This window comes from Mandrillus leucophaeus, unplaced genomic scaffold, assembly GCF_000951045.1.
Source record: "Mandrillus leucophaeus isolate KB7577 unplaced genomic scaffold, Mleu.le_1.0 Scaffold9, whole genome shotgun sequence".
NCBI classification, from domain to species: domain Eukaryota; kingdom Metazoa; phylum Chordata; class Mammalia; order Primates; family Cercopithecidae; genus Mandrillus; species Mandrillus leucophaeus.
Window position 1 is genome coordinate 1,389,898 of NW_012109807.1, and position 20,858 is coordinate 1,410,755.

Below are 20,858 nucleotides of genomic sequence, written 5' to 3' on the forward strand. Positions count from 1 at the left end.
TGCACTCCAGCCTGGGCAACAAGACTGAAACTCCATCTCAAAAAACAAACAAACAAACAAAACTGTCTCCCTCTAGGTTTCCCAATACCTCCTATTCCTTGAGGTTTCCTATGACAGTCCAATCTACAGTTACATGTTCAAATTCTCAATCCCCGAGTACCCACTATTGCCATGCATAGTGTTTGGTGCTGCGGATAAAAGAATGAGCAAACACAGGATGAGCTTTAACCTCAAGAAGCTCAGAGACTAGTGGGGAAAATAAATATCAATTAAACAATTACACAAACAAATGCAATAGTTCAACAGTAACATGCAAGAGAGGTGCAGGATGCCATGAGAATCTGTACAAGAGAATTTAACCAGTAGAGAGTGTAAGAAAGGCCTTCAAAAAGACATGATAATAGGCTAACCAATGGGTCATATTTAAAGAGGAGTTTTAGGCAGTGGAACATTATGAGCATAAACCTCGCGGCAGGAATGAGCATGAGAAGAAGAAAAAGGGTAGAGGGTAGAGGGTAAGTGAGATGGGGCTTGAGAGTTGGGCGTGGGGGGCTGTCTATCCATGAACAGTGGCAGCCCTTGAAGCATTTAAACTGAGGTGCAGCGGGGAGAGTGTGGTCGGCATGATTGGATTTGCCATCTAAAAAGATTCTGTTGGTAGGGGTGTATGGAGAATGGATCACGGTGGGGCCCGACGTGGGCAGCCAAATTTGAAGACCATTGATTAGCTGAGGCTGGTGAGTTGGTTATTGGAGCATTGGTAGTATTGAACGAATTTGGATACCTCAACACCCATGAAACGCTTAAATCCACACCATTTTGTAACATCTCATATTTTCATGTATTTGATTCACGATTAAATTTCACTGATTAATCTGGACACACAGGTATACTAGTTTTTCACTCAAACTACATGGTATGGTATAATAAAATTCTTGTGGTTGGTCTTTTTAAAATGTGTTTTTAAGTGATCAACATATGGATATGTAGTTACTACAGCTTGAATATCCTTTGTCTGAAATGCTTGGAACCAGAGGTATTTTCGATTTTATATTTTTTCAAATCTTGGAATAGTTGCATACTCATAATGAGATATCTTGGGGACAGTACCCAAATCTAAACACAAAATTCATCTATGTTTCATATACACCTTATGTGTGTAGGCTGAAGATAATTTTATACAATATTTTGAATAATTTTGTGCACCCATCACTTGAGACCAGGAGTGGAATTTTCCACTTGTGCTGTCATTTTGGTGCTCAAAGAGTTTCAGATTTGGAGCATTTCAGATTTTGGATTTTCAGAATAGGGCTGCTCAATCTATATTAAATAAACATTTGAATGAGAGCATAAATTAAAGAACAAATAAATTAATCTGAAGGCTTATTTTTAATAAGGACTGTTTTAAGTTCTCTTTCTAAAATATCAACAGTACTCATTGAAATTGTCAAATAATAATCTGTTGCACAAAGTAAAATTTAGGGCCACTCTCAAGAGTGCCAGCAATTTTTCAGAACCAATATGAGAAGTGTTTAAAAATTATCCCTTGCAGTCAGGCCTTGGCCTCCTGCAGATCTCCATGGAAACTGGCTATGGTTTAGGCCTTGAAACAATCAGCTCTGGTCAACCACCAGGTTTGGGCCACAACCCCACAATCACACCATGGGAGGAGCTTAAATGTCACACAGTCCAAAGTCTGTCCTTGACAGATGTCTGGTGGCTGCACTAGGATGGATGGTTCTGGTGACCTGTCCAGCTGCTACTGATCCTACTCTGAGACCTTAGCCCAGTACACACTACCCTAGGAGTTCTGAAATGGCACCATCCAACCACCTATTCAGATTGTATGGTAGTTAGTGCTGTGAGCCAACTTATCATGGTCATTTGAAAGCAAATCAAGGGTCTAAAGATCAAAGATGTATCTTGGAGGGAGTGGGCAATTGTGAGACAGAGTTGTGGGCATAGGTGGTCTCATACTATCTTTAAGAAAAAACCTTGTGAAATCCTGAACACCAAGCAGAATGTTTTAGTAGATGTTAAAGATCTTGAAGGTAGTCATTATACAGAGATAAGACTCCAGTCAAGGGAAAGCTAAGACAGTATGCCTAGTAACATTAAACAACAAACAAACAAACAAAAAAAACCTCCAAAAAACAGGGGATATATGAGTGGCCCCCTTTGTGATATGGTGGATACAATTAGATCAGTTAGTGTATAGATTGAGGGCATATTAGGCAGAATGCAACAATCAGGATGGCAGAGAAGGAAGGAACCCCAGAATGACCCTCTGTCCTTATGAGTTTCAGATACTACAACATCATCTGAAGGGATGGCCCCCAGCGGTTGTTAGCTGACTACCTTCTGGAAACACCAGAATCCTTAGGGAAGACCTCAGAATCAAGGCAGAGTTATTAGGTATCCAAATACAGATGTTGCTAGTGTCTTAGTCTGTTTTCTGTTGCCATAAATGAACACCATACACGGGGCAATTTATAAAGAGTAAAGATGTATTTAGCTCGATTCTGGAGTCCGGGAAGTCCAGGAGCATGGCACCAACATCTGGCAAGGTGCTTTGTACTGTGTCATACATGGCAGAAGGTGTTCTCAGGGTGAGAAGGCAGGAGTGTGTCGGCTCAGGCTTCACTTCCTCTTCTTATTCAGCCACCAGTCCCATCATGGGATCCCCACTCTGACGACATTGTGCAATCCTAGCTCCTTCCCAAAGACCTCACTTCCAAATACCATCAACATAAAAATTTGAAGATTAAGTTTCCAACCCATTAAATTTGGGGTGAGAGAAACATATTCAAATAATAGCACTGATTATAGGCAAGAATTAAGATAACTCAGTCAGACAATGAACTCTTCCCTGCTAAGTCAGTATAGCCCTGGGCTGTCCCACGTGCGATGCAATGGCCCTTACAGCTCACATAATGAGAGATAAATGTAACCCTGGAATAGTCAAACCAAGGGCAACTCAGTGCTTCTCCCAAACTAGTGTACTAGATGGACCACTTATCTAAAATTATACAAGTCCTGAATATACCCATGGCTACAGGATGCGTTTTCTCCCTTTTCTCATGTCTCTTGGTACTCCAGAGTCAGGAGTAGGGGATAATCTGGATCCACACGGTTGCAGAGAGTATTTTCCCCATATCCTGACTTCCTCAAGCAGCTGGAATAGCTTGACTTTCCTTTGACAAAAACTGGGCAGACACTAACCTGTAGACATGACTATCTCCTGGCTGAATGCTGAGTGAATTGTGTGTGGTTTTTCTTTTCTTCAGGATGAAACAGGCTAAGTTACTGGAAAAGATTTGAAGCAATGCTTCCAGAAAGGCTAAAGATATTTGCCATATGACACTATGTACTAGATAATGTGTGTATCCCAGTTTTGTTCTTACAAATAAGCATTTCCTATGGGCTAGGTGCAGCCACCCAGCCATTTCTAACCATATTTTAATGTGTTCTGTGACTGTGTCTGTAGGTAGCCTCATACATCTTTTAAGCCCAAATGGTAAGAGATGCAGACAATGATGTGTACATCCTTTGGGTTTGTGTCATAGACAGAGATGTAAAGGTTATTTTATCCAAGACTGATCTCAGAAAATAGTCGGCTTCTTGCAAATCTTTATGCAAACTGGTTCCATTCCAATGCTTATGGCAATCAGTTCTTTTGTCCAACGCAATGTTGGACATGACCAGAGGAGGCAATGCTACTGCTAACCACAGCCACTGAGCTGGCAGGATGGAGCAGAAGCCTAGGTTTGGTCATGTCATATTGCTTGCGTTCCCAGTACCAGATCCTATCAGGAGAGAGAGATCTTACCAGGAGAGAGAGACTTGCATTTTCCTAATCATGCATCATAAAAGTTGTACAGCACAAGGGTCAAGAAGCTTCCTCAGTGATGACATCAGCCCTGCTAGGTCTCAGGAGCTGTGCTTGCATAAAAGGGAAATGAGGAGCCCGGGTATGCTATCAATAACATCTATGTGAGTCTTCCTCAATTTTTGCTGCTCTAGTAGGCCTCATTGAATGTTGTTGCAATATGAAAGACACCACAGGCTGAAGATGCATTTAGTATCCAAACCATTAACAATGTAGACAAGTTTTCGGAGGCAAATGGCTATTAACAAGGAAATCAAGCCTAGACAGTGAAAACTGGTGGACCTTCTCATATCGGGCCAACAGAAGCCCAATGATGCTGTTAAAACCCTGAGATCATGAAGGAAACCTTGCTGAGGATGTTTGCAGCCACTGAATATGCAATCCTTTTGATCTAACCTAATTGTTGGCCTCCGGTTTTGCTTGACCAATACAAAGGACTCTTTGAAGTAGCCTAATTATTCTTTGTACTGATTTTAATGTTGCATAAAGGGCACGTGGAACAACAAAAAGGATTTCGATATTTGCCTCTTGTGAGGGCCTCGTCAGCATATATTTACTGGGCATGAAGCAACTAGTGTCTTTTGTAAACTAGCTATATATTATCAAATGCTACAGCATGATGCATGAACTCTATACCCCACTATGGGCCTCAACTTTCTGACTTCTCAGAATAAGAAACAATCATGATCATTACTAAGTACTCATTTCTGCTGTCTTGGCATCTCGTAGTGTTGAAACCTTCCTGAGTGCTGGAAATCTTTTTAGTTCTGCAGGCTGGAAGGGCAATGGCTCACTGAGTAACCACTGGGGGCCATGTGCTAGAAAACTTCATCCACAGAAGCTGTTTTATTTGTAATGATGAAGAGGTGTGCTAGGAGCAAATAATGCAACCACAAAAGCATTAAATTTGTCTCAGGCTTCATAGGGGCTTACAAGTTGATTGAAGAGGCAAGAATTGTATGCAAAAAGAATTAAGGAATGATATAAAAATTTCCAATCAAGTGTTAGATCAAGAATGAGTGAATCATAGCAACCAGAGGTGTTTTGTCTGCGTTAAAAAGAAGGAATGATTCAATGTCCCTTAGATGTGAAGGGGTGCACTAGGCAGTATGACATTGAAGCCTGTAATCAAACTATTACAGATTTCCATGTATACTATTAAACAGATATTGACTTTCATGAGGTTATATCAAGATTTATTGGCCTAAGAGGTAAATATTGACTGATAAGATGCTGAGGTCAATAATTACCTCCAGGGACAATAAATCTTTATATTCGCAGACACACAAATTCAATAGTCAGTGTGGTTTGTTAGATTAAACACAAATTCCAAGTCATTAGATATATCTGGAAACCCCTTTTCATAACCATGAATTCTGACAGTTTATAATTCATCTTAAAACAGCATATTTTAAATCAGATCTGATACAACGGTAGAAGAGAAAAGTACTTTTATGTTTAATGATAGCCTTCTGGAAAAAATCATTTTATACATTCCTTCACGTTGGCTAATTTTATTCTAGCAACGAGTCCAGTAATTGCCACATGGTAGGTACTCCATATACATTTTTAATGAAATTAGTCTCACATAATTGGGCATTTAAATTTGTAATCAACAACAAAAGCAGATTAAAAAGTATGTATTATATAATAATCATCCATGTTTTAAATTCACTCACTTCTTTGTTACAGAAATATTTGTTCAGAACTGATTATAGTGTAAAGAGCATGTGAGAAAAAAAAAATTATTCCACCTATGATCTTAGAAGAATTTGGATGGTTTATGTTAGTTCCTTCCCTAAAATTTATTCAGAATTTTATTTCAATCAGAAATTTAATTTTCAGTACTTTTAAGTTTAATGTAATTTAGAATGTGAGTTTATAAAACACGAAAATACACGAAACACTGTAGTTTAAAGAGTTAAGTTTTTATTTAGTCAACCAATTACTTTGAGAGGATGTGTCTAAATACTGCTTATATTGAGGTCTAAACAGTATGGCCTTATACCCGAGAGATGGAAAACACAACTGGCAGTGTAGGGCCAGAGTTGGGACTGCAGGCAACATAAAGTGTTGGTGTACAAACGAGTTATCTTGGCTTTCCATTAAAGTGTGGTGCAGAAATTCTTTTCTTTTCTTTCTTTCTTTCTTTTTTTTTTTTTGAGATGGAACCTTGCTCTGTCACCCAGGTTGGAATAGTGGCACGATCTCGGCTCACTGCAACCTCTGCCTCCTGGGCTCAAGCTATTCTCTATTCTCCTGCCTCAGCTTCCCCAATAACTGGGATTACAGGCACATGACATCATGCCCGGCTAATTTTTTGTTTTTTGTATTTTTAGTAGAAATGGAGTTTCGCCATGTTGGTCAGGCTGATCTTGAACTCCTGACCTCGTGATCCACCCGCCTCGGCCTCCCAAAGTGCTGGGATTACAGACATGAGCTACCGCGCCCGGCTGAAAAAAATGACATTCTGATCCCTTCCCTAATTCAACAAGTATCAGTCTAGATTGGTATTTCTTAAATTGAGACACATAGGCACTGGGGAAATAGAGATGGTCCTGAGGGAGACATGCCTGTGAGCTTAGTGAGTGTGTGCGTGTGTGTGTGTGTGTGTATTAATGTGTATTACATGTAAGCATACTATTTCTGGAAAGATGTCCCATAGCTTTCATCACATTCTCAAAGGAGTCCACAAATTCTAACTTTTGGAGGTACCTTTTAAAAGCCCTGTTTAATTTCAGTGTCATAACTGAGGTAACTTTTCATTGTATTAAAATTATGGAAACTAGGAGTCTATAATGAAATCTCCTATGTTGAAAAAATATAGATGAGTTTTTAAAATCATAAATATAGTTTCATTTTATGTATCCAGACACATGTGATCATTTAATCCACAAAATATAATAATTCAATCATAATTACATCTGTGAATGTTAGAAACAGTGGGTTCGCCTTAATAGGAAGCTTGCACAGGAGATTCAAGGACCGAGAGGTGGTTGGTTTAGTGACCTGTTAATTATTTTTACAAATCCAGTCCAGTTCCCTCACTTTACAGATGAGGAAAGCTGAGACCAAGAGAACTGATGGAATTTACGTATAATCACTTGTTTTAGACTCAAGGTCATTAACGTATAGTGAAGAATTTCTAAGGTTAGTTTTGATAGAGAGAGAAAAAAAACAGATATAGTCTCTCTTTTAAGTCCTTATAAGACATTTGGATATGAGCTACAAGCAAAAATTAAATCTTTTCTTGTTATTCCCTATAACTAGCTGGTTGAGGAAAATCTGAAGCTGTGATGTTTGGAAGCATGATGTAAAATAAATGTATACAAATGTTGGGCACTTGTTTGCTTTACTTTTCTGGCTATACATGCAAATGCAAACATCTAACAAATATGCTTTCAGAATGTATGTCCTGGGAATCGTGGAGGAGAACACAGATGGAGCTGTCCTCATGGAGTCATTATACGCTGCTAGTCCTAAAGCAATGGGATGTCAGATAGATAGATTTTTTGTTTCTCAATTGCTGAAAATGATCTTTGAGAAAGAATTTCTTTCCTGCCCCCAATTTCCATACTATATTCTTTGAAAAGGAGGCACCCTGTCACAGCCTGTTCTTAAAGGGTGAGAGGTTATGCTCCACCTTCTTGAGAGTGGAGGATCTACATACTTTTTTTGAGTTTTTCTACAAGGGAGATTTTTCTTTCCCTCCTGATTTATTTACTCATTCAATCATTTATTCAATCCAATCAATCATTCAGGTACTCCCGGGAAAAGAATTTTAGAGGTAGAAAGGGCAGAAAGTAATCTTGTCCTATTTTATCATTTTACAGGTGAAAACTGAGATGAAAAGAAGTTGTAGAATTTAATCAGAATGGTGGGGTTCATTGTGGCAGGAGACCCTCTGTGGCTTCTCCTTTCTACGGAGTGTGGTGCTTCTGGGTCGGCCCAGTGCGAGGTTGTGGCTACATGGTGCGTGTATGTGGGTGGAGGAGGAGCTGTCCATGCAGTTCAAATGTGTTTGTGAGGATGGGATTTTTAGCCAATGCCTCCAAATTCTCACTGTAGAACTCAAAGTTGTGATTATTTGTAGAGCAACCAGAGCGATAGCATTTGTGGCTAGGAATGGAGGGACTATCATTTCCAAAACTGTGAATGAACTGCCCCACCATAGCAAGGGCTGCCAGCTTCATTATGGCATCCTTTGCAGGAATCGACCTCCCTCTCAAATTTCTCTATTGCACTTGCCTGAATCTATTGTGGCAACTCATTTTTTAACTGAATTTTTTAGGCCAGTTTTAGATTCTCATAAAAATGCGAGGATAGCACAGAGAGTTCTCATATACTCTGTACTCAGATTCCCCTCTTATTAACATCTTAGATTAGGATGGCACATTTGTTATATTTGAGGAGCACATCTTGATGATTCAGTATCAAGTACAGTCCATACTTGATTTTTATTTTCTGAGTTCTTACCTAATGTCTGTTTTTCGGTCCCAGAATCCCACCCAGGATACCACATGACATCAAGTCATCGTGTCTCTTTAGGCTTCCCTTAGCTATGACAGGTTCTAAGACTGTCCTTGTTTTTGATGACTTTGGCAGTTTTAAGAGCACAGTACAGGCATCTTGCGGACTGTGCCTTAGTTGGGATGTCCCTCAGTCTAATGTTTTCTTACAATTCAGCTGGGGTTATGGGTTTCTGGGAGGAGGACCACAGAGGTAATACGACATTTTCATCATATCATATCCATGGTACATGCTATCAACACCACTAATCACTGTTGATGTGCACCTTGATCACCTGGCTGAAGTAGTCTTTGTAGGTTTCTGCAGAGTAAAGTTACTCTCCACCCCTGCTCCCCACCTCACTTTTCCATATCATATTCTTTCCAAGGGAGTCACCCTGTCACAGCCCACACTTAACAGATAGTGAGTTATGCTCCACGTTCTTGAGAGTGGAGGATCTACATAAATTATTTGGGATTCTTCTACAGGGGAGATTTGTCTTTTCCCCCTGATTTATTTACTTATTTGATCACTTATTTAAATCATCCTGGACTCATGGGTACATGTTTGTACTCTGTGGGTTAATTGATATTCCTTTATCTTGTTGCTCAGATTGTTTCAGTTGTGGTCATTGAAAGATTTTTTTTCCAGTTGGCTCCTGTGTTCCACAGCCCATCGTTTTGTTTTTGTTTGTTTGTTTTGAGTACTTCCTTCCTTTCTGGCACTACAAGTTGCTTCAGGCCCATCTTGTATGTTTCCTGAGAATACTGACTTTATTTCTGAGAATACTGACTCACTTTTCATACTTACTTTACATTTAAGTTAGAGCATGATATTGTGTGTGTGTGTGTGTGTGTGGCTAAGCCCCCTGGCTGGATGGCTTCCACTCACCCCTCTGGGTTCACTGTCCACTCTCTCACCTGCTCTGTGTCCAGGAGACTGGTCAGTGTGGGCTGACGGAGAGGCCCTGACAATAAGGTGCTCCCACACAGAGGGGAGGGAGCACCAAGAGTCAGCCTGGGCTATTTATTCCTCCACTCTTTCCCCTGGGCTTACTGGATCCTTGTTGAAGACCTAAGCTCACACCAGGCAGTGTCTCCACATGGTTTCTCGGGCTCCAGAAGCTCCTCCCACCTCTCCATACCTTCCCCTACCCCCCACCTTCCCTTAGCCTGTTTGGGTGTAGGAGTAAGAAACTCTGCTGTTGCTAGCCCAGGGCACTGCCTTGTCTCCTGCAGTTTCCTTTGACCTCGCCCATACTTGGGTAAGCAGTCTTTTTATTAAAATTCCAAATTGTCCCACTTTGACTGCATCATTTATTTCCTGCTGGAATACTTTCTAGTATCTTTTTGGAATATAATCAGAATATGTTCCAGGAAGGTCAGAAGAAATGAAGGACGAAAAGAGTGGAAGAGGCTGGACATGGTGGCTCATGCCTGTAGTCCCAGCACTTTGGGAGGCTGAGCCGGGCGAATCACCAGGTCAAGAGATGGAGACCATCCTGGCCAGCATGGTGAAACCCCACATCTACTAAAAACACAGAAATTAGCTGAGCGTGGTCCCAGCTGCTCGAGAGGCTGAGGCAGGAGAGTCACTTGGGACCTGGGGGGCAGAGGTTGCATTGAGTCAAGATCGCACCACTGCACTCCAGCCCGGTGACAGAGGGAGAATCTGTCTAAAACAAACAAACAAACAAACATAAAAACAAAGTGGAAGAAAGAGTGAGAGAGAATCACAGTGAATAGGACATGGAAGAGAGAGAGGGAGAAAGAGGAGAGGGAAGAAAATGGAGAGAGAGGGAAAAAGAGGGAGAGCAGAGAGAAGGAGAGAAAGAAGGAGAGAGGAGAAAGAAGAGGGAGAGAGAAAGGGAGGGAGAGGAGAGAGAAGAAGAGAAAGAAGGAGAGAGAAGAAGAAAAAGAAGGAGAGAGGACAAAGAAGAGAGGAGAGAGAAAGGGAGGGAGAGAGGGATATATAAAGGGAGAAAGGAAGGGAGGGAGGAAAGGAGGGAGAGAGAGCAAAGATTTTTAAAGAATAATCAGGACATATGAGCATGTTTTATAATAACATGAAGGAAGACACTTAGGATCAATGGCAGAGGACAGGTTTCTAACTTACAGCCAATTTGTTCCTTATATACTAAATAACAATTTTAGGTCCATATGGAACTAGGCAATTTTTTAGGATTTAACTTTAGAGCTAATAATTATAATATGTGGAACCATTGTTAATAACTCCCATGATATCCTGACAATGTGTTAGATACCAAATTCTCAAGTAGATTAAGAGCAAACAGTCCTTATTAGTACAAAACAACTGTGCACATTCCATATTTATGCATTTGTGGGATTTTATACTTTCATTTGCATTACCTTGGATTTCTTCTTAAAGAAGAGAAAAAAATCTTATCATAGACACTTCTTTAGCTTTTGCAGTAAATATGATGGAAGTGTGCTCTTGGTTAAAACAATCTTGAATCTCCAAATTGTTTAGCACGCTTGCATTTCATGGTAAGAAATCAACAAATACTGAAATGAAAACACAGTTAACTGTATATAGCCATCTATTAATGTATCTTTTATTCCACGGTAACTATGTATGTAGGCACTTAATATATATTCCTTAATCTAATTCTTGATCCATTATGTTGGGATTTTGAGTTTTAAAGATGAGTTAAACTCAGAGACACTAAGTTGCCAGCAATTACACCGCCAAAGACTACAAAACCAAAAGACTACAAAAGGAGAAGTCACATCCCTGGGGCTGGACCATGAGTCTTCCTAACTGTAAACCTTGTGCTCTTTCAATTAATTAATTACCATTAATTAATATGAACATTTATGCTTTGGGGCAATTAATTCAGAAGTACACAGTACAATGAAATATGAGCATTCATTTCTGTGAAGGTTTCATTTTATGGTGTGCACTAAATTTTTAGTTAGGATTGAAAACACTATGTTTTAAACAAACTGAAAGTTTTCTTTAAAACATCTCAAGCAGAATAGCCTATGACTAATACATATTATGGAATAAGACAGAACTTGCTCAAAAACCTCATGTACATGGTTTTGATTGCCTTTTGGTGTCAAGGTATTTAATTATGTTTTTATTTCAAAGAAACAAATAGTCAAGACTGGGTTTGTGAGAATAAGAAATAAAAGCAGTGTCTTTTTCTTCTTCCAAGATTTGGAACTGTGGTGGTTTACTTAACCTGATCAAACTTTTGCCTGGTGAAAGAGAACGGAAACGCATGTTTTAATTCAAGGAAAGTAACTAATTTGCATATATTTAGTATGAGAAGCTTACACGGGTCTATGAAAATCAGTGTTAACAGAGACTCTGTCTTAGACAACTTCTTCTACTCAAATAACAATTTATTCACCTATCTAAAATGTGGTTATTTTATTCATTCCACAAGTAATTTTCGATTATTATATTTCAACTGATATTTTCATGTGTTAGGTGTTCTGCCGGGCTCTGCACTGACAGAGATGAACATGTTATATGTAAACGCAAGTTCTACTTAGTCACTACTGGTTAGTATTGTGTCTAAACATATTTCTCAGCTATGTTAAAAATTTCGAAATGTCAGGGACAGGTGTTTTAAAATCCATGGACATGTTTTCAACAGATGTTATGAATGACCCCATCCAGGACATTCAGGCCGAGAAGGTGTTCTGAAATCGTAGCTCTTCCAGCGCAACACCCTCCGTGCCCTTTCGGGAGCCTGAGAGTTGGGGGAGGTGCTGACTTTCTCAAGACCACAGAAGAAAAGCAAAGAATAGAAATCTTGTCTCCCAACTCTGGAGTCTGTTCTCACACAGGACACTGGCTTGCCTAAGGTACTAAAGAGTCACTCGTATTAATTCATTGGTTAACTCAATTAACAAATATTTATTGATCATTTTCTTTGGGGAGGCCAAGGCCCAAGGTACCCCACTAGAGGATGGAGGTACAATGAGAGCAGAACAAACATGCCCCTCATAGGGTGGCACTTCAGTCTAACAAAGCACTAGGTCTATGGTAAGATACTAATAAGAAGCTATTAATATTAAGTAGCTCTAATGTAATTTGTTAAATAGATTCACCAACCAGTACAGGAGAAACTATAGTAAACTGATAATTGGGGAATAGATTAGCGAGCCATGAGAGAATATCGAGGGTTGTCCAAGATCGTTTTGGGAAAAGGTGGGCTGAGTTAGGATTCACTGTGGCTGCAAAGTTGAGCTGTAAACGAGAAGATCTGCAGGAAAGAGCTGGCCAGGTGGACGACAGAAGCAGGTGGGCAAGTGTGCTCCATGCACAGGGCTTAGCACGTGACCTCACCAAGGAACTGAGAGCGGGGAATTCATAAATGTGTGAAGAAGTAGATAACGGTAGTGTTTATTTGTTGCTTACTCTCTGCCAGTATGTTGTAAATGCCTTACATATGCTAATTTATCGAATCCTCCTACCAATAGTTACCCTATCTTCACGGAAGAGAATATTAAAGCTCACATAGGTTAAAAATCTCACTGCAGATCATACATAGAGGACTGACCAGATGGAATTCAAACTAGGGCGTATGGCCTCGGGGTCCCTGCCCTTAGTCACAGTGCTGTCTTCTTTTTTAATGTAAAGTAAATAGTTGGTATTTTTCCGCCCTCTAGCTCTCCTCCATGCTTGGAGTTCAATTTCTACAGTTGGGAAAAAATTTCTCAAACCCCAAACAATTTGAATTTATGCCTTGTCATACTGTATTTGCTTAATGAATGCAAGCCTCTATATTTCCTCTCATTTGTGGGTTTATGAACGTCAGCATCATACTTTATGTGTGGCATGATTTTTTTTAAATGCCTAACCTGTCATAATTAAAGATACCTGCTCTGGACGAGAACACTTCCCTCCTACTTGTAACACTCTGGCACTACCCATGCCAAAAACAAAACAACACAACAACAAAAAAACGACAAAAAAGCCCACACATAACCCGTGAGCTTAGACAAGCAGCACTTTATATTTTTAATGCTCCTGCTACTTAATATGTGTACCTTGCCCAGTTTCTGGGCTGGTCTTCTTCCCCTAGGTTTTCCTCTGTATCATTTTTGTGGCTGCTTCATTTCTGTTTAATATTTGCTTATTTTTTCTGAAATCCCCAGTGCAGAAACCCACAAACCAAACAAATACTAACGGAAAACTCAGAGCAGCTCAAATGTCCTTGGAGACACTCAGTTTTTTTATTTTTTATTTTTGCTACCATTTGTCATCCCCTGCTCAGAGAGATCAACAGTTTTTAGCACACAGATCAATATTCTCTTAACCCAGACCTAATCTGAGGAGTGTCTGCCTGTGTTTCACCTTGGCCTCCTCCTCTGTCCTGGAGTTGCCCTTTTTTTTTCCCCCAGCAATAATCTTGTCTGAGTAAGACGGCAATTTTTCATCCTTTGGTCAAAACTGGTGACAAAAGAGGGAATAATGGTTGCTGACATACGAAATGATAGATTTGACACATGGCGTGCTGAGCTGGGAGCTTTCACGTGCCAAAGCAGAAAGACAGATAAGCAGGCTGATAGCTCTCCCGACATTGCCGGCTCGCCCCAGCCATCCCCACCCTTGGATACCAAAACAATCTCTGCAAGTTTTATTTATTTATTTATTTTTTTGCCTTTTGCTTGAAGAAGTTTTGTCTCTGCCTCTGGATGGGAAGCTAGTAAATGTGCTACTTTCCTGCCCAAAATAAACATTTCCCCGTCCCGCAAAAATGATCAATCTCTGCCCTTTTCTGTAGCACAGCGAGGGCAATACAGCCCTGCTGCTTGAGGAAATATTAACAAATATAGCCAGTGAGAGGGAAACAGATGGGACGAAGAAATTGAACCAGCAGATTTCTGGACGGTGTTCAATGAGAAGAGTTTTATAATACTGAAACAGAACTGCTCTTTAATTTTTGTGAGCATCCATAGTCAAGAAACACCTCTTCCCAGCCTCCTGGTCTCCCTGTTAAAGACTTCCATAGAGGGGCACAAAAGGGTCCCTTTCTTAATCATTCTGGCAAAAGCAAATTAAGGCTTACAAAAGCAAGTGCCAGGCGAGGGAGTAAAGGCGTGCTGGCGGCTCCAGCCCTGGTTCCTGGGACAGACACAGTGACCTACACGCCACGGAGCAGGGCTCCAGCTCTGGGATCCTCTTACATCTTGACACACAAAAGCTTCTTTCAGAATCCAAACTAACCAAACAGGAACAATTTTTATTCCCGCATGGGCTTCTCTGGCGCATGTGTTCACATTTAAAACCCTGTCCCATGTGTCATAGGCCCGCATTCAGAGTCATTTGTATTCTTCGTATTTGCAAAGCAACTGCCACCAGGACTTCACTTGGTCACCAGTAGCCCGTAAAAAACTGCAAGTACAGTTTACCTTCTAAAACGTGCTTTTTGCTCAGCTTCAAATTCCCCTTTCTTCTTTCTTTGACCAACTACATTATTTGTGTGGGAAACTGCAGCTGTTCACCATTGCTACTCTGTTATAAACATTTAAATATCATACACCAAGCCCCCCTCCAAATGATACAAACATATAGATATCCTATGGTGATGTTATTTACAAAGCCGTAAAATACCTACTTTTTGCTTTCCTTTAAAACGCAACATTTTGGAAAGAATTTTTCAACCTACCTCAAAAAAGTAGTCCTGTTCTTTAAAACTGCTAGGCTTCCCAAAAACCTACATGCTATATACATAAGGAAAAGATTATAGATATATGATCAAATGCGTGTTTTAAATCTCTGAGCCAGTTTTTTTTTTTCCTTTTTCTTTTTTTTTTTTTCCTGTGTGTGTGTGTGTGCGCGTGTGTGTGTGTTGATGAAAAACATTTTTCTTGTAATACATTATTCGGCACATTCTATGGTATTTTTCACAGTTTCTACATGTTTGACATTTTAGCCAAATCTGTTAGGAGGGGAACCAAAATGAACTACAATATTTAGCTTTCAATGAAGAAAATTAATAAAGGCAAGTTATTTTTCTTTAAATAAAATTGTGGGTGGCTGGTTTTTTTTTTTTTTAATGTGATTTTAAGAGTTCAGAAATTAACTGCCAATAGTTCCTGATGGATAATAAAATAATTTTTAAATGTACAAATATTTTGAGATGTGCACACTGTGAAAAGGAGAGGAGGAGACGTTAAATAGAAACCCCTCCCTCCAAACCTGGCAGAAATAAAAACATTTCTGTTTTGATGAGAAGTACTTTGTAGAAAACAGGTGAATAATGAACTCTTATTTTTGTTCTTTTCTTTATGAGCTAGCTTTCTTATAAAATCTTGAATTACCTGAAGATTTTACTCGCTCGTTTGTTTTACATTACTCGGAAGGTTACGGTTTAGGGTGCATTTCCTTACTCTAGCAGTCCCTTAGTGAAAAGTCTGAGTGCTCTTCTGGCATTTTCTTTTTAATAGCAATTTCAAGTACAGCATTGCTGAAATGTAGAATCATTTTTGAACACGTGCCCTAAGGCCACAGGACAAAGAAGAACATTTTGAAGGAGTCAATAAAATAAAAATAAAACCAGCACTACTGTTCTCTGGAAAGCAATAATATTGCTCTCGGTGGCCTCAACTCTCACCTTGGCCTGTTTTCTCACCTGCGAGCAAAAATCCCCTTGAAACTGGAGGAACTCAGAACCCAGAGATGAGATTTTTTGGAATTTTTCTCTGTGGAAAAGGGTCCCCTTTGTATCAGAGAATTTGCAGACACTTCTTGCCGAGGAATTGTTTACGTTGTTATTTTGTCCCCAAAGAGTTCTATGATATGCATGATCCGGTCAAACCATCCCCTTTGCTTCCCATAGTTGCACTCCTTGTAGAATACAAAGAGTTAAGACGGCGTTTCTTGTTGTAGAATTAATCAGATTCATATTAGCAGTAGTAAATGTCATGTTGGCACCTTTTCCTTCTCACACATTACAGTTTCAAGTCTTTGCTATGAGGAAATAATGAAGTCAAGATATGCAGTGCCATATACTGTGCATCTTTTTTGTCAGGCTGCATAAGAAATGAATTGTGTCTGCTACTAAGGGGGTCAGGAGAGCAGCGAGTTAAGAAGACTGCTTAAAGAAATGACATGTCAAAGGAAACAAAAACTTATTTTTTAGTACTTTCGAGGTGGATTGCCTTTTTGGAAATAAAATGTTCACAAATATCCCTATGTGATAAGGCTTGGTTACATTTAATTGCCTCTTACCAAGCAGCTTTGAAGTTCCCACAGCTAACTTATTGAGATCAATAAAATAGAAACGACCTCCTTGCCAGCATACTTGAGCACTGTCAGGAGAGGGAAATCCTTCCCTCTGGTATAGAAGATTCAAAGCAATTTTGAGTTTTGAGGTCACCCATTATAACCAAGTAATGTTTCAGGTACCACAAGGAAATATCAGGCACTGCATGGGATCATAATCAACATCCATAAATAGCTTCAACATAAGGCAGGTTGTGCAAATTACTATAATAGAGATATAAGCAATTTCCCATGGGATGTCACAAGAAGAAAGGAAGGTTTAACTTCAATAAACTATTGCTTAAAAATAATAAGGTGATCATCTCTGTAGTCGGCTTTGTTCGATTCATTTAACTTTGTCCAGGCAACTAAATCCTATAAGTGGTTTTCTCATGGAATGCTATGAGATTCGAGTGAGAAATGTGTACGAAAAGCATTAAGTGCTATCAAAACGCAAATAAATTGTGTCTAATCATCGTCATTTTAATCACTGCTTCTGAACACCAGATCTAGTAGACCTGAAATCAGGAGATCCTTCTAGACTAAAGCTGCTCACTTGTGTGCACAGATTCCTTGCAGACTGTGTGAAAATCAGATCCTGAGCCAGTAGGTCTGGGAGGCAGCCTGAGATTCTGCATTTCTAACAAGCACCCAGGCGAAGATTATGCTGTTGGTCCTCAGATCCAACTTTCTAGAGCAAGGCTGGAGGCTTTCTTTTGGGGAAGGCCCCAGGTTTTGCTCAATCTTTTCCAACAGCTTTGACTCTTCATTGTTTCTGTCCAGCAGTTACTAGAAGTCCTTCCCTATAAACCACTGCATGTTCAAGTAAACCCGTCTCCCACGATGTTTGGTCCAGTAACCAAGTACCCTGTCTCACCGAGTCTTGGAATGATACAGGATTTTGAAATGCCTCCCAGCTGCCCCCTGGAATTCACTCATTAGATTCTCTGACACCCAGTATGTTCTCATGCAATAGTCTGCTTTCGATCAAGTCTCAGCTACAACACCTCATCCTGTATTCATTTACCACATCTGACTTACAACTGTGGTAAGGACGCTTAACATGTTTCAGGGCCACTGCAATTGTGACTCCAGGAGTTACGGTTCCCCCTTGTATTTTACACAAATTCTATGTGAGTTTTGCTCTAAGAGCAGGCACCATTTTCAACGCGAATGGTGGCCTTTTGAGTTGTACAATGCCTTGCTACTGTAAAGGGATTTTAAAATTTACAAAGTACTTCCACAGAGAATAATTTATTTAAACCCTGAAGCAGCCTTTTGAGGCAGGAGTTGAGCTATTATCCCCATTTTTCAGCTAAAACAACTTTGAGAGTTCAAGTAAACTTTGGGGAATGAAGTCATGCAGATGGGAATAATGAAATAAAAACATACAATCAAATATCCTGCTTCCATCCTCTCCCCATGTTTCATCATCTTCATGCCTCTACTTCCCACCTTTCTTAACTAAAACAGAGAATGGATCCCAGCAACAACCATGACATATTTGAATTAAATCACTTTTATTGTCTCAACCTTGTTTTATCCCACCAGCATTAGTCACCTGACAATGTTTGATGTTTCTAGGAATTGAAAGGTGTTCTTTTTCAGTTTGATGTGACAATTTAACTTCATACATTTATCTCCTCTACCTGCCTAGAAATAACCCTAGCCTAAGACAAGATACTATCATGCACTGCATAATGTTGTTTTAATCAACTATGAACTGCATATACAACAGTGGTCCCAGAAGATTATAATTCAGCTGAAAAATTCCTACTGCCTCGTGACACTGTAGGCATCATAAGGTTGTAGCACAATCACATTAAAAAACAAATTTAGTGTAGCCTAATGTACAGTGTTTATACAGACTACAGTAGTATACAGTAATGTCCTAGGCCTTCACATTCACTCAGCACTTACTCACTGCCTCACTCAGAGCAATTTCCAGTCCTGCAAGCTCCATTCATAAGTGCCCTATGCAGTTGTACCATTTTAAATCTTTTATACCGCAGTTTTTATTGTATCTTTCTTATGTTTAGATATGCCTGGATACAAAATACGTACCATTGTGTTATAATAAAGTAGGCAGTGCAGTAATATCTTGTATAGATTTGTAGCCTAGTAGCAATAGCCTATACCACATAACCTAGGTATGTAGTAGGCTATCCCGTCTAGGTGTGTGTGTAAGTACTGTCTACGATGTTAGCACAATGAGGAAATTGCCTAACAACAAATTTCTCAGAATGTATCCCCACTGCTAAGTGACACATGGGTATTTTTAGCATTAGGGGAATATTTAAACCTAGACTGGCATCTCGAGGAAGGTCTCCTACACAATTCTGGGTGATACAGCACAGGTAAGATTGGACTGAAGGAAAAACTGACTAATTTGAGTTTTACATTAAGGTGAAACCAATGTTGGCCATGGAAATGGATGCTAGGGACCCGGAGGGAGGTGACAGCAGATCACTGGACAAGAAGGGAGGAGAACACATTGAATCCCCCAGATTCCCAGGAAACCCGACAGGCACTAAGGACCGGGCACTCTGAGGAGTAGATCCTCAGCATTTACTGCTGGGATGCACCTGGTATGGACAGCACAGAAGCACAGAGGCTCGGCTACACTGATTTAATGGTGGGCATGCAAGCCAGGGGGAAGTCACCGGTGGCTAGGCTGCCACTTCAAACTAACTGCACAAACAGTCGATCTGGCCCCTGTTACAGCTTACATCTCTGGTGACCTCCTTTCTGATTCCTGGCAGGCCACAAATGCTCATTAAACTTTTCCCTTATCTCCTGATTTCTGCTTAAAAGAGTTGAATAAGTATCCACCCAATCTCGGGTAGAACCATTTTATGTGGTTCAAGTGACAACACGTGGCTAATAAGGACTTCCTTTCTCAATAACTATGAAAGTGAAAAACAGTATCATTGGCCATGGAATGTGTTGAACTATTCAAATCAAAAGAACAAAGACAGATTATGGCAATGGACTTTCAATATGCATGACAGGCAAAAGACTAAGTTCTTAACTATACAAATGTTTATAAATTAATAACCAAAAAATCAAACTTCCAATGAGAGGGATTAGAAACCAGAAACTGTATACCAGGATATTACAAATAACAAGCAAGCAGCCACAGCACTCTTGACATCTGAGAAAGAAGCATGCAAAGAAATGTATTACACACTCAAGATTAGAACAGTCATGAAGGTTTATCCACCAAATAACATCATGAAGGCGATTTAAATTTTTAAAAAATTGAAAATTAAAGGAAGGTTTTGACAACCCCTTCTCTATCTTTAACACATAAAGTAGATAAAAAATAAATATGGGTTTAATAGACTTGCATCAAACTTTGCAGTTTACAGATAAAAAATATACATTGCCTTAAGAAGTATTTTAGACAATTTTTTAAAAATTAAGTAAGCCTTTGTTGAGCGTATACAATGAGCCAAGAGTTTACATATTATTTATTCCCTAAAACAAGCCTGTGATGTAGCTGTTACTCTAGATTTATTGATAAGAAAACTATAACTGAGGAAATAAGAGATTATCTAAGATAATGTGATAATTAAAGTGATAGATTCCATTGCACCTGTAACTTTAAAAATATCTTAATCTTTATTTTTTTTGGATCAATTTTAAACGTATAGAAAGGTAGCAAAAGTAGTAGAGTTGTGCAGTTCGCCTGTACCCCTCAGCAAGCTTATCCTAAAGTTCACACCTTGCTTAACAATATTAAAATAATCAAAACCAGGAAACTAACATTGGGATAACACTATTATCTAAAGACCTTATTCAATTTTCACCTCCACTAATGTCCCTTTGTATTCTGACAACCGAGGCAGGAACCCGCTTTGCTTTTCTCCAGGGGCCTCTTCAGTTTCTATTAGTCACTAATTCTCACCTTGGGTCTCATGATCTTGACACTTTTCAGAGAGCATGTGGTCATTTGTCTTGTAGAACGTCCCTCAGTTTGGATTCATCTGATGTTTTCTCAGATGGGGACAGAGGCTACGCAGTTTGAACAGGAATACCAAAGAGTGATGTTGCTTCTTTCTCAGTGCATCTTATATCATGAGGTTCATGACATGTCTAATTGTTGACGAGGCTGACTTTCATCAGTTAGTTAAGGTGGTGTCTGTTGAGTTTCTCCAACTATAAAGTTACTATTTTTCTTTTTGTTCTCTCTCTCTTTTTTTTTTTTTTT